This window comes from Triticum aestivum, chromosome 4D, assembly GCF_018294505.1.
Source record: "Triticum aestivum cultivar Chinese Spring chromosome 4D, IWGSC CS RefSeq v2.1, whole genome shotgun sequence".
Lineage (NCBI taxonomy): Eukaryota > Viridiplantae > Streptophyta > Magnoliopsida > Poales > Poaceae > Triticum > Triticum aestivum.
Genome location: NC_057805.1, coordinates 14570615 through 14586048, shown reverse-complemented (window position 1 = coordinate 14586048; position 15434 = coordinate 14570615).

The window sequence follows — 15434 nt, the reverse complement described above, 5'->3', positions numbered from 1 at the left end:
AAGGACTACAGTCTGAGATGGGTCAAGTGTCGGTCTTCAGAGGAAAAACTGCTAAACCAGAACATTTATTATGACCTGTGACACATGAGGATTATGATTATTATTATACTGGACTAACCCTCTCTATTATTTGAATTATTGAGTATCCCTGGGACGGTTCTACCTCGTGGATATTCATTGTGATTATTTTCTTATAAGCCCTTTATGTGGTGTTGCTCAGACGCCCGACTGCGGCATGCTTGTTATTTACTTATTCTATAAGACCTTTATGTGGTGTCGCATAGACGCCCGACTGCGACATGCTTGTTATTTAATTACTTTATAAGCCCTTTATGTGGTGTCGCTCAGACGTCCGACTGTGGCATGCTTGTTATTTCTATTATTTATAAGCCCTTTATGTGGTGTCGCTCAGACGCCCGACTGAGGCATGAATTATCTTATTATCCTTTCGAGGCGTCGCTTCAGACACTCGATCGGTGCATTCTATTTCTACACTCTGATTGCATACTCATGTTTTATATAAATAACCTGCTTGCGTGCATCATGGATTTTTTTTATTTCGTGACTGACGTTATGATCATAGAATATTTCGGAGCATGATTATCCCTTGTTATATTATACCCGTGTTCATAATGTTTGCGAGTACATTCAAAAGTACTCACTGGCTTGTCCCTGGCTATTGTCTTGGCCAGATTTCTTGCATGGAGAGGAGCGTTGCGATGCCAGCCCCGGAACCTACGCAATGATGATAGCAGCCTCGCGAAGATAGGAGTTATCTTGGTCAGCTGTTCCTGTGGGAAATGGAGTCCCATAGACGCAGATGAACCACAAACCGCTTCCGCCATCAACCACTAGAAACCATTTGTTGTACTCATAGGCCACAATGGTCTTGTACTACATATTTTGTACTTTGCTTGGAATTTCTGTATCAAGTTGGTGCCTCATCAGCTAACAGTAATCCTGGGGCTGGTGAGCACAAGGGCCATTTTGTGCGAAATTAATATCCCGAAAACCGGTCCTGACAGACTTGGTATCAGAGCCAGGCTGACCATTGGCTAATCCTATCCTAGCCAGGTCAATAAACCTAGGTTAACCAACCCACCAGACCTTAGCCTAAATCCCAGCCAAGCTTCTCGTGTAAGATAGCCACACAGTGACCCCAACGCTTTTGGCAGTCGGTGCCCAACCTATCAGCGTAGCCTGTCGATCACGGGCCAGTGATCGGCACCTAAATAGTCTCTTCTGCAAGCGTGCGAAGGAAGACTCCGTCCCCTTTTCTATAAAAAGGGCATGCTAGCCTCAACCCAGCACAGCACAGCCTCTACCCCAAACCAAGCCATAATGCCTGGCCCCATTGTTCACAATGAGACCACAGCAACCAACCTTGGAGGTTTTGTGACCGTGCTCGCCAACCTCACCCGCCGTGCCTATGCATTAGAATAGCCCCCAGAATATGTTGTGTACCAAGGACTCATGAGCGGTGAGAGCCGTCAATTCTGGGCCACTGTACACATCTATGGTAGGGGTCTATCGCCAGAACGCCCCTACAGGTTCACTGGAAGGACAACTTCCTTTGAGCCACGAGCCATCCAGCTAGCAGCTCGAGAGGCTATAGTTCAACTCCGGCACCTGTCGCCCAGAGTTAACTGTCGCTCGTTCTACTATTACCCTAGCCGTGACGGGTATGGTAGGCCGCCCCAGGTTGCCAATGGAGATCATGAGACGGATCCTGCATTGTTGCATCTGGTGCGCTATGTAAGCGCACTAGAGGAACTGTTCGATCATATCACCCTTGATCTGATCGCAGCTCGTGGAGAACTGGTTCGCCGAGCCCCGGCAAGAGGAGAAGATGAGCCCGACGCCGACCACCTAGTCGTGCTGTTCGGACAACCAATCGAGTCCTTGAGGTCTGCCCCAGCCATCGACCAAAATACTTTGGTGTCCCCAGAAGTGCTTCGTCGCCTTTTGGGAACACGCTCCAACTGGATTGTGGCCAACAACCCCCGCGATGGTCATCATCGCTACCCCGACCCTACAGCCCCTCAACCTCATCCAGCTAATCCCGACAGTGAAAACCGTGGAGAAACCTCGACGTCCACAAGGCAAGCCCGCTTAGATGTTAACGAAGTAGACTAAGTCGCTCGAGTAGTACCGAGCCTCAGTGTTTCTACGCCTTGTAATTGTGTGATCCTGTATCACCATAATTAAATGTTGTCTGCTTGTGCGCCCCTATTCCTGAATAGTAGGCATGCATAAGTATGTTAGCGTACAGTTGCGCTTTTAAATTCCGGGCGCAGCTACCAAAACCACCCCGACGACACCCACAGCAATGCATCACTTTTGTGAGATATGTGTATCTGTAGCATTGACCCCGTCCCCAAACTAGTTACCCTTCACCGTGGTAAATAACCCAGCCCCAATGCTATATAAGAGGCCACCTCGTGACCTTGCCAAGTACCCCTCACCTTGTGCACAACACGCACAGCCATTTCCTTGCCATGCCGACCCCCAGTATTTACCTGAGAACTCCAGATGCCAACCCAGGCAGTTTTGTCAAAATATTGTGGGACTTTACCTGCAGTACCATGAGTGCTATCCATCCACCCCAGTACGAGTTGCTCAAATCGAGGATCACCCCATCCACCTCGAAATATTGGGCAGTGGTGCACATCCCTCCCGCAAACCCAAATCAAGACCCAACGGAAGTCTCCTTCGTGGGGAAATCCATGCCGACTCCGCATATGGCCATAGAAGCTGCTGCGTACGAAGCGATTACTCGTCTTCGATTCGCGGTACCCTATGCCAGTGAACGAGGGTATTATTACTTTCCGAGTCGTGCAGCACCCGGAGAAGTAGCATCTTTCCCTGGTGGGCGGATCGAAAGAGACCCAGTACTGGCCAACCTTGCCCAGTATGTTATCGCTCAAGAGCGTTGGACTCAGCGGGTAATGGGTTATCTCCAGAGCCTCGCGGATTTAAATCCTCAGATCGCTATTGGCAAACCACTGAGACCCGACCAGGAGAGGCGCTTTCATCGGCTAGTCAATCCGCTTCCCCCGATAGAAGAGGAGTGTGTCCCAGTACCAGAGACGTTTTCTCAGGAACCTATCCATTTACCAGTTTCATTGTAGACGTCACCGCTATGTTTATTATCCCAGCATTTATTTGTGTGTTGCAACTTATGCGTGGTATCCTATATTTGTGCGACGGATCAAATATTTGGTTTCAACTGTGTGAGCAGATTTACTGCTGTTAATTTTGATTTAACTAATTTTCACTCGCGATAAATTTTGAAGTAAGATTTCTTTCCCTGAGTTGCTGCAGCGTATATATCTTCACGGCATAGATTTTTATTCGCGCAGCACCATAACAGCAGACTCACAACCACAACAACTCGACCTCGTGCGCTAATGACGAATCCTCGTGCACATTTTGCACCTAACTGATCACACCCGAGCACACCACAGTCTCAGTAGGAGAGATTTGTGAGTAATTATTCGGGTGCAAGTGGCCTCCAGCACACTGACAGCAGTTAGCACTCGATGCCGCACCTAATCCTCGTGATCACCTCCACCGCGGAGAGCTAACACTTGAGCGGCAGCATCACGACGATCATCAAGGATCATCGCGCACAGGAGCACGGAGAACCCCAGCAATGCCGTGAGTCCTCCGCACACCAGGATCAAGTACCAGTCCGGCATCACCTCCGCCATTAGAGCCTCGTCTCGAGCTCCTGCAAACAGAAATGGAGGAGAATGAAGGAGAGGGATAAGCGAGGCCAGGTGTGAGGAAGAAGAAGGAGCACCGCGGTCATTTTATAGCTCGAGATCGGTGTACGGTGGGCGAGGTTCACCAGCGCCGCTCGTCGCTCGATCGCCGTTGTTCGGAGGCGAATCAGCGAGCAGTGCCGACAGTGCACTGGCACGCGAGGTGAGTGCACGCTGCACCGGCAGCTAGCACGCCGCGCACTATCGCGGTATGGCCTAGATGCCCTACGCGCTAGACGTCGCCGGTGGAGAAAGCGCGGGAAAGCACGTGAGAGAGAGGAAGAAGAGAGAGCCAGAGGTAGAAGAAGAGGCCGACAGTGGGCCCCGGGTCCACCTGTCAGCCAGAGGGAGCACTGTGCTCTCGGGTACGACCAGCGTATTATAATGATTTAGAATTTTATTCTAAATTTACTGTAACCAAAGTGGAAATATCTCATTTTTCCCCAACCATGGATTTTTCCACGCAACGCCAGTATACCACACTGTAGTTTTACACCACTTATTGCCCTCTCAGTGTAGATGCATTTTATTGCATAAGTAGGACAATTAAGAGCAACGTTTGTTCAAAACAGCTTTTAGCAAATCTCGAGGACGAGATTTTTCCTAAGGGGGGTAGTGTTGTGACACCCCAAAATTTTGACCTTGATTTATTAATTAAAATTTTGCCAGGAAATTAAAATTTTATTTTCCTGGGTTTACCTTTTTAAATTTCAGATCACTCTCTCCCTCTAAAGTCCTGAGTTTTCCTTCTAGGTGGAGACCTTTCAAAAATATTGTTGGACTTGTTTATCTTCTGAAGACCATTTCTTTTTATCAATGGAATTGTTTCTGAAATTATTTCCCTTGAACTTTATTTCTTTTAAAATGGTTTTCCACAAGTTTTAGAGTTCTATTTGCACTACAACCCTTCCAGAAAATTCTTGAAAATTTCAACCAAAATTTTGGGATGTCATGTGATGTTTCCACATCACTTTTATGCAAAAATATCTTTTGGTCATTGGAGATTTTGAGCTCTACACCAATTTTTCCAATCTGGTCCAGTAGGGATTTTTGCACTACAACCTATTTAAAAGTTTCTTTAAAAATTCTTCCAAGTGTTTGAATATGTCAGTAGATGCACATAATTCAACTTTATGCAAAAACCCACTAGTGTTCTTTGGAAAATTTGAGCAAATCATCCTCTTTTGCTCTCTGGTCCAGTTTGGCTTTTTCTACTGCAACCACATTTTATTTTGCTCTGTTGCCCATGATTCTTTTTCCTGCTTATAGTCCTCCCTACCAAACCCTTAAGTCCAGGAGAGTGGACCCATTGGAGTATTTTTAGTCCATGCAATAATAGCCCTTAGTTTCTGCCCAGATTTGGTTTTCCCAAAAACTTGCGCTATCAAGTTTCTAGTCTTGACCAACTGACCTTGCCACCATCACCTACACCTAAAGAGACACTGGTCTGGAGTTTTTGGCCACCCCAAGAAATGCCCAGATGCACTTGGCATTTCATCGAACAGGTTAGGAGCATGGCCAGTTTTGGCATGCTTATGGACTTGCATTATGAAGTTGCACCAATGGCCTAACGAGCATGTCCACTAACCTCCTAGATGACTCTAATCTAGACCTGCTAATCCCCAGCCCCACCCAAGCCTCCTGGCAAGCGTTGGCATTTTGCCGAACACCTCGCGTGCGTGCGCTGGGCGCGCCCACAGCGCACGTTTTGCACGCGCGCGCACCGAGTCGCCGCGTCCCTCTGCCGTCGCCTCGCGCTCGTTCTGGCCCTTCCCTACCCGCAGCCAGCACGCCCGCCCCTTCCCTCACCGCAGAGTCACCCCTGGAGCTCCACAGTGCCGCCGTCAGGTCGGCCACGGCGGCTAGCGGCCGGCCACAGTGGGCTCCTGCCCTGGACGGCGCCGCCCGAGCCACCCCAGCGCGCCAGCTCGGCCCTGAACAGCCCGAGCTCATCCACGAGCCCGTCTGCTAGCGCCCGTCGCCGCCACGTCGCCCTGTAGGCTACAGAACGGCGGTTCGCCGTTCTTATCCGCGGCCGCCGTCGGACCCGACCTCGTCCACCTATAAATAGGAGTCCCCGAGCCCGTCCGGGCACTCAGGCAACCTCCTAGCACCCCACTAGTGCCCCCCATGGCCAGCAAGCGATGGCGGGAAGCCTTCTTCCCCGTCTCCGGCCAGTTCGGCTGCCGCCGCCCTTCGGTCCATTTCGTCACAAGCAAGGCCTCCCAGCCCATCCAGAGCCACTGTCCTCTTCCCCTCGAGGAGCCGCCCAAACCCTCAGCTTCGACGGGGAGCCACCGCAGCGTGAAGCCCCAATCCTCCCGATGCCGCCGCCCGCCGCAGAGCTCGCCGCCGGCGACTCACTCCACCCCCACCAACCCCTCAACCACCGGGAGGACCGCCCTGGACTGGCGGATCCATCCCCGCCCTCGGAGCCCTGCGAGGAGCCGCAAATCGCCGGCGACGATCGCCGGAACCCCGCCTCTGTTCGGCCAGAGGAGGAAGGAGGCGGGGACGACTGGTCAAACCTGACCAGTGGGCACCCTGGACCCACTGTCAGTGACCCAGCTCCGGTCCACACTGGCGTAAGTGGAGGCGTAACCCCAGAGTACATCTTCGACGTGTATTTATTTCAAAACGTTTTTCTTTTTCTGTTTTTTTAAAACGGAATTTTGACCAAACTTTGACTGGCTATAACTTTTTAAATATAACTCCAAATGAGTTGATTCTTTTTCCTACCTTTCTCAAATTCTGTCTAGTTTATTTTAGTATTTATCTGAAAATTTTCCAAACAACTTTTTTGTACTATTTTGAAACTATGTGTTAATTTGAATATTTTCAAAAATAGGATTTTTGGAGAGAGGAGAAGACTTTCAAAAGTTTTGGAATGCACCCTGCCTCTCCACAACTTGAAGGCAAGCATTCTGAACCCTGGCATGATATTTTTGGGTGTTGTTTGATACGGTTACAACACCACCTTGACATGGAGCATTCGTTATTTTATGTGACAATACGATCATACGCGCGAGTGCAAAAATGAGATTCTTTGCTGTTAGAAATGGATATGCTGGTGATAGTAATCATCCTCGTAAGCTTTTCATGCATACCAGAAGGAAGCCGGGAAAGTCTCTGTCTTGGGAAGACACGAGCTTGTCCCTAGTTCCTCGTCGAGACGAGTGTGTCCGGTATGGCATGATGAGGAATGATGAGTGGTGATTCTGTCCGTTAGTTGAAATATATTTGTTATTCCAATCATACAGGGAAAACTTGGACCTCCTGAATCGGCCGTAGATCGAGTCTTGTTCCAGTAACCCCCATACTTGTTTCGTACTACCACTTGTCCCTGCCGCAGGTAGGGTACGGTTCAGTAAGTTGTCAACCCCTCCCTAGCACACACCGTACAGAGAGGCCATGGTGGAAGATACTGGATGCATCCGGTAGGCATGCCACCTGGTCCGGGGGCATGGGTGTTTCCGGTTGGTACCGAGAGGGGGGCACCCCTTAGAGCGCGCGATATAAATTTGATCCCATGCTAAGTCGAGGTTGTAGACTCCCCACTTAGAGTTTTGCTTGACAGGTGTCGTGGGTGATTCCAGACGCCGGTAAGTTAAGCTGGTGTGTGCGGATAGGTGTGTTTTCAATTAAAAGACCGTCGGCAGAATTAGTCCCGATGGACTAAAGAAATCCGTTACTCGTGGGTAAAGAGTACACCCTCTGCAGAGGTTAAACCTATTCGAATAGCCGTGTCCGTGGGTAAGGACTACAGTCTGAGATGGGTCAAGTGTCGGTCTTAGTGTCGGTCTTTGGAGGAAAAACTGCTAAACCAGAACATTTATTATGACCTGTGACACATGAGGATTATGATTATTATTATACTGGACTAACCCTCTCTATTATTTGAATTATTGAGTATCCCTGGGACGGTTCTACCTCCTGGATATTCATTGTGATTATTTTCTTATAAGCCCTTTATGTGGTGTCGCTCAGATGCCCGACTGCGGCATGCTTGTTATTTATTTATTCTATAAGCCCTTTATGTGGTGTCGCATAGACGCCCGACTGCGGCATGCTTGTTATTTAATTACTTTATAAGCCCTTTATGTGGTGTCGCTCAGACGCCCGACTGTGGCATGCTTGTTATTTCTATTATTTATAAGCCCTTTATGTGGTGTCGCTCAGACGCCCGACTGAGGCATGAATTATCTTATTATCCTTTCGAGGCGTCGCTTCAGACACTCGATCGGTGCATTCTATTTCTACACTCTGATTGCATACTCATGTTTTATATAAATAACCTGCTTGCGTGCATCATGGATTTTTTTTATTTCGTGACTGACGTTATGATCATAGAATATTTCGGAGCATGATTATCCCTTGTTATATTATACCCGTGTTCATAATGTTTGCGAGTACATTCAAAAGTACTCACTGGCTTGTCCCTGGCTATTGTCTTGGCCAGATTTCTCGCATGGAGAGGAGCGTTGCGATGCCAGCCCCGGAACCTACGCAATGATGATAGCAGCCTCGCGAAGATAGGAGTTATCCTGGTCAGCTGTTCCTGTGGGAAATGGAGTCCCATAGACGCAGATGAACCACAAACCACTTCCGCCATCAACCACTAGAAACCATTTGTTGTACTCGTAGGCCACAATGGTCTTGTACTACATATTTTGTACTTTGCTTGGAATTTCTGTATCAAGTTGGTGCCTCATCAGCTAATAGTAATCCTGGGGCTGGTGAGCACAAGGGCCATTTTGTGGGAAATTAATATCCCGAAAACCGGTCCTGACAGCCACTACCCTACCGTTCGCACGCTGGCAGTTCGCTCCTACTCGTCCCCGCACGTCCTTCAATACTACGGCGGTTCGCTCCTACTCGTCCCGTCCATTCACATTACGGCAGTTGCACTAATCCTAACCCTCCTCCCAAATCCATGGCGTCCCAAATCTCCACGATCGACGGTGAGTACAAGGTTAGAACCATCACCGGCGATGAGTTCGACATCATCTACACCCGTTCTTCCGCGATGGTGAAAGGATGCCTTTCTCGCTTCAGACGCATGTTCGAAGAGTACACCACAGTCTTGGGACAAGAGAAGGATCTAAAGGACGAAGAGAGGAAGAAGCCCGCCGTGATCCAGGTTTGCGTGCATGACTTATGCTTGGTCTACCACATATGCCATGCCGACATTGAGTGCCAGGATTTTAAGGACTTCCTCGAGAGCAACCTAGTCAAATTCGTTACTGTAGACTTTGGTAACGACAAAGAAGTCCTGCGTCGGATATGCCTCGTTGTAGGCAACACCTTCGACCTCCAGAAAAATCGGCTGGTGTCCTCTCGTCAGCCTTCAATGCTGACCCTGGCAGGAGCCATGGTTCATCCTTCGTACGGTAAACTGGAGAAACCTCCATACACGTTTCATCGTCATGCATGGCAGCGGAATGTACTAGATATAGACCACATCCACTACGCTGCAATGGATGGCTACCTTTGCTTCAATATCTACAAGGGTTGGATGAAGAGCAACAGCCAAGTGTGCGGTTCAAGCAAAGAAGTATCGGCCAAGAGGAAGAGGGACAAGGACGAAGTCGAGGACGTGGACGAGGACTCCGAGTAAGGTGGCAGTGTCGTTGCTCATGGTGGTTCTAATGCAGTGTCTACCGGAATAGTTGCAAAGTTTAATTTCAGGTGTGCTTAATTTAATTTGAGGGGTGTGTTGTGCTGAGCCCCCAGCAGAACTATGTTATGTTTCTTCTTGTTACTTTAACTCTTCAGTACGTACATACTAGTATTTCTTACATTTCATCTTTTAGTTGGTATAGTACTACCACTCGTTTCTTCACATTATATACGTACAATATATATGGCCAACATCATATAGCCAGCAGTTTAGTTGTCAAAGAATATCAGGGTGCTTAGTTTTGTCAAAGAATTCCAGGATGCTTAGAGGGTGCTTGGATCCAAGGGACTTATTTTAGACTGACTAAAAATAGTCTCTTTAAGAGGCTAAAGTTCCAAGCACCCCTGACTAAAGAGGGGCTAAAACTAGTCTTGAGACTAAAAAATTTTAGTCAGGGGTACCCCTACTAAAATGTGGATTAGTCCTCTCTCTACTCATTTAACTCCTCTCCTTTAACACATGCGAGTTCTGGATTGGAGGGTTTGGAGGATAATAAATGCTCATTAACTTGATTTTAGCCTTTTTAGTATTTGGATCCAAGCATGGGTGAGGCTAGCATGTTTTAGTCCCACTACTTTTAGTCATGGGACTAAAATTTATCCAAGCACCCTCTTAGTTTTATTTGAGGGGTGGGTTGTGCTGGACACCATTATTGTGACTAGCCTTTTTAATAGTACTATATGCATAATTTGGCGACGAGCGCTCTCTATATGTACCACCTTTTTTTTAATTTCAAGTTTTGCTCCATGGCACAATCCATCGATACTACTGTTGTACAAAAGTATACATTTTTTAAAAGGCTAGAGCGCGGGGTAGTCTAGCTTGGTCGGTTTCACGAGAGGCGAGGGCCTTTGTGATTTGACGGCTCATTACTGCTGGAAGGCGGGGCCTTGTGATTTGACTGCTCGTATAAATGCACCGACGACCTGATCGAGGAGGAGCAAAGAACCATGCGGTATACTCAAGTTTTCCACTGGAGTAGTACTACGACGGAGGAGCACGAAACACGGCAGCCCAGTGCCATATGGCGATAAAAAATGATCTAATTTGCTAGTCATCTCATTGTTAGCATTGTTCTATTCATTCCCTCAAAAAAAACATTGTTCTATTCATGCCTCACAGAGAACATGACACGTGCGGCGAAACACCCGAAGCAAAAGATGAAACACAGGAGCAAAAGAAGAAGGAAGATTATCACCCCAAATGATCTAATTCGCCGCGGAGTCGTAACTGCTTCTTCATCGCCTCCACGACCTCCATCTCCTTGCGCGTCTCCTCCGCCATCTTCTTCATTCTGTCCATGACGCGGGATTTCTCGACGCAAGCCTTCATCATCTGTTCCACGGCCGCATTACGTACCTTGACAGCAGCCGGGTGCTCGATGCGGAGCTTCGCCAACTCCTCCTTCTGTTCCATGACGAGGGCTTGCAGCATCTTCATCGAGGAACTACTATTCTCATACAGCTTCTTCCAGCCAGTGTTCTTCTCCTTCAACAGGTCGATCTCGTGGCAGAGCTTCGCCTTGTCCTCCTGAAGTCGTAGGATTTCGCCGGTCACCCTCTTCTCCGAGGCAATGCTCTTGTTCAGCAGCATCACCAAGCCGGCGGTCAACTCCCCCTGCTGATTGAGCTCAGCGGGCATGTCGTCGAGGCTCTCCTTCAGCAACTCCATCAAGCCTTGGATGAACTCCTTCTGCTTATTGAGCTGATCGGGCATGCCATTGAGGGATAACGACTCCAGCTCCGCCGGCTCGGCATGTTCGCCTCCGCAGCTAGGGCGCTCCTGGGAGCCATCGCCTGCCCGTGAGAGATCTTTCGAGGTCTCTGCGTGGCGGCGAGCCCTCTCTTTTTTTCCGCAGCCTTGGTTGCCGCTCCCTTGTTACGAGTAGTTCTCGACCTAGAGCTCTGCTCACCGGCCATGGCAACGACGGACGAAGAAGAAGCACTTATGAGGAGGAAAGGTATAGTAATTTTCGGTTAGGTAGTTCCCCTTTTTATAACCTAAGTACTAGCACTAGTACTAATACCTGCATAGTGGAAACACGTTCAGGTTTGGTACGTACTAGTAGGTGTGAGCAGGCTTTAGAATGTGATGGGAACAAGGTAAAGATTAATTGATGGTTTTGGTTTCGACGCCCGAAACGGCTCCCGATGAGTTTAGCGGAACATAAATTTCAAGTACTACACTGCTCAAATGCGTAAATATTATGTTACTGTCAAAAATTGGCAGAAAATACAAAGCAGACCAATGGAAGTACTACTAGCAACCCACGATTTAACTACTCGCATGCGCGCAGTGGAGTAATAATGTCTTTCTTCCGCCCTCACGTCCACTCAATTTGCATGCGATGTATTAATTGACCGTCAATGAAGTGAATGACTTTACACGCGTCAAATTATCACATGGGGGTGGATCTTGGTACAAAATTGCGTCCGCACGTGTACCCGCATGTGCGTGCGAGGGAATGAGTGCGTGCGTGGCGTGCGTGCACATCTTCGCTTCGTGCGTGTACCGCCAGTATGGCTCAGGGAGGACGAGTACATTCTTCTGGAACCAGCAGCACGTCACTGTGATCAATTCACGCAAGGAGGTCGCGACAATGCCTCCACATGTGCCACGTGGCTTCATGAACTGTAAGAGAGACACTGTGTAGCGTGCCATTGGTATTCTAATTTACGTGTTTTGCACATACTCGAAGTACTAGTAAGGTACACGTGCATTGCACGCATCAGATTTTGCAACCAAATTATGAATAAATACCACACTATGGCATGTAAGCTCTGAGTCATATATGCCTGATGTAGCCCTTCGTTTAATTCTTATAGTTCATCTCATTCAAAATCAATTAGTTTTTATAAAAAAGCTGAGAACGCGGGAATAGGAAAAACATGGGATTATAGTGGAATGTCGTCTTGAATCCTACAGGATTGTACGAGTGTTTGATTGTGCATAGAAAAACACAGAATTCTTTCAAAGAGGTTTGAGTGGATGGGATGTTTCCTATGAAATCTAGTGCAAATGAATCATATGGAAAAATTCCTATGGTTTACAATCCTACGAATCAAACAACCAAGATAGGAAAAATTCCTAATGATTAGAATCCTCCAAAATTCCTTTGAGAATCCTTTGAATCAAAGAAGCCCTTAATCTATTTTATGATTCATGGAATTGTGCGTTGTAAAGCATAAAGTAAAAACAAATAATGGCAATTCAACTAGAAAAAAGTTTGGGCAGTTATGATACGGAAGATTCTAGAACAAAAGAGAACCACTGTTGTTTTGAGGTTTGTGCATTATGCTTAAGTTCAACCATGGAGTCTGCTAGATTGTACATGTGGCAAAATCCGGTGGGGGGCTAGAAGATGGTGCGAGGGGCCGAGTGGAGGGAGACTATGAAGGAATGCACAAGTGCGAGATCGATATTTAGAGAGATGGGGCGAACACGTGCGTTGTTGCGCGCAGTGGCGGAGCCATGAAAAATAAATGAGCTAGGGGGCCAAGCATTGCTAATCCTTTACGAGGAGGGTCAATTCATGAACTTAAACCATTTTTAGCAGCAATTGTCTAATGATCACATTCATATTAGCGTCGATACATAGTGATGTTAGGGGGGAGGGGGGCAGGGCCCTTACTGCCCCCTGTCTTCACCATTGTGCACGCGATTGAGAGATGAAGCGGAAGGCATGGATGATGAGAGGGGGACATTGGATATATAATTAATGTGGGTGTATTAGCTATATATGTTAATCCTATATAGAGAGGTATAGATTGATCGATGTGGACGTGGGAAAGAGGGTGAGACCTCAATGGATATATCGATTGATCGGTTTGTGTGGAAAACTATGAAAGACCTAGCTATATACACACATACATAGAGGAACATCGATCGTTGCGCATGCACGCGTGAGAGATAAAGAATGCCCGATATGATGGAGAGGGGGATGTGTGTGGGTGTGTGCCTTCATGGGAGACCGACCTGAAGAAAAAGATTGTATCCGTGCGATGGATAATGCCGACTCGTAGTGTGTGTGCATGCATGCACGAGAGAAAGTTAGTGGTACAATTATAAAGAGAAGACTACTGTGTGGGTGTAAAAGAATAGGTGAGGTCATAATCAATGTAAAGTTGAATTCAAATATTTGAATAAGATATCCTGATGTTTGAAACCCATGCATGCATGAATATAACGGAGATCTGCGCGGTGTGGTTTGGAAACGAGCATGTTGTAATGTATACACATTGAACAAGGTCAGACTAATTTGAATTTGAGATACCGATGGCAGACATCATTTGGCCACGTCGCATCCGTGCATGGACACACTATTCTAATTGGAGATGATGGGCGGCTTTCGCATCACATATCTATATCTATACCCCTATATATATATTATTTTATATTTTTTATATTGTGTGCGGGTAACTTTAACTTTGAAAGATGGTCGTTGGATGAGGCGAATCCGATGGTCCAAAGATGGCAAATTTGAGCACTACTGGCCGTTGGATATCATCTAGATTCCACCAGATTTCGCCACATGTATAATCTAGAAGACTCCATGGTTGAACTTAAGCATAATGCACAAACATCAAAACACAAGCACTTCTTATTTGTTCTAGAATCTTCCGTATCAGAATTGCCCAAATGTTTTTCTACATGATTTGCCATTATTTGTTTTTACTTTATGTCTTACAACGCACAATTCCATGAATCTTAAAATAGATTAGCTTTCTTATAAAAACTAGATGATTTTGAATGAAATGAACTATAAGAATTAAATGAACATCTACATCATGCATATATGACTCAAAGCTTGCATGCTATAATGTGGTATTTATTCATAATTTGGTTGCCAAATCTCATGCGTGCAATGCATGTGTACCTTACTCTAGTCTAAATGGTGTTTGTGTGTGTGTTGTGCGTGTTGAGGTGCAAATTGTCTTTTTTTGGTACACGTTAAGCTTGTTCTTCCGAAATTTCAAGCCGCGCCTTGTTATGCCGAAAATTCAAGATAGCGTCTCTGTCTATCGTGCTGCGAAACTCCCGCCTCTTCAACCCGCCCCTTGTTAGCCCGAAATATTTAAGATATATCTTTGTCTTGTTGTGCTTCGACAACTCCCTCCACCTCAACCCATGCCTTGCTATTCCGAAATTACAACGCGCGCGAAAACTCCCACCTCCTGTGAAATCCCGACACGCGAAATGCCCGTGGTACCCCTGAACCGAAAGAACCGCCTCAAATCGGTGGGGGTACTTTCGTAACTTACCCCACATTTCAGACAAGCGCGTCTCTAAGCCATGGTTCCCCACTGCCATCCCATCCGCCCACCCATTCGTACACCGAGGCCGCGAAAACCCGCGATGAAACCCCACACCCTGCTCCGTCTGCCACCTAGCCGGAGCCTCTTCCCCGACGACGTCGTCCATAGCAACACCTCGATGTCCCTCATCTACCGTACCGGATGAGGATCCATCGTCGATCTCATCGTCCCGCCGGTTCAGCCACCCCGTCCTCCACCTCCAAGGAGCTGCCCCGACGTTCCCCTCGTCTTTCGCGCCACCTCCATTCCCACACCGCCGTCTTCACCTGCACCACCGGAAGAGCATCATCATCACTGTTTCCTCGGATGAAGCTGCGGCCTAATCGGCGTCACCAAAGAGGTTGTACACTAATCGCCGCATTTTCTTCTTGATTCGATCTCACGGTGCTACCGGCGCTCGGTCCCGAGCCGACACGGCGCGGCTCCATCCACGGCGGCGTCGCCGGCCACTTCATCCACGGCGTCGCTCCCTCGGCGGCGACATCCACATCAGTAGGAGCTGCTGCTGCATTAGCTCTCGCTCGCACTGCTGCTCTGCTCTTGCTCTCGGTCCCCTGCCTGGTCTGCTCTTGCTATTGCTCTTGCTCGCGCTGCTGCTCTCGCCCTTGCTCTTGCTTGTGATGCTGCTCCGATTTAGCTACACTTCAGTCGACTGAATCGACTTTTGGGTCA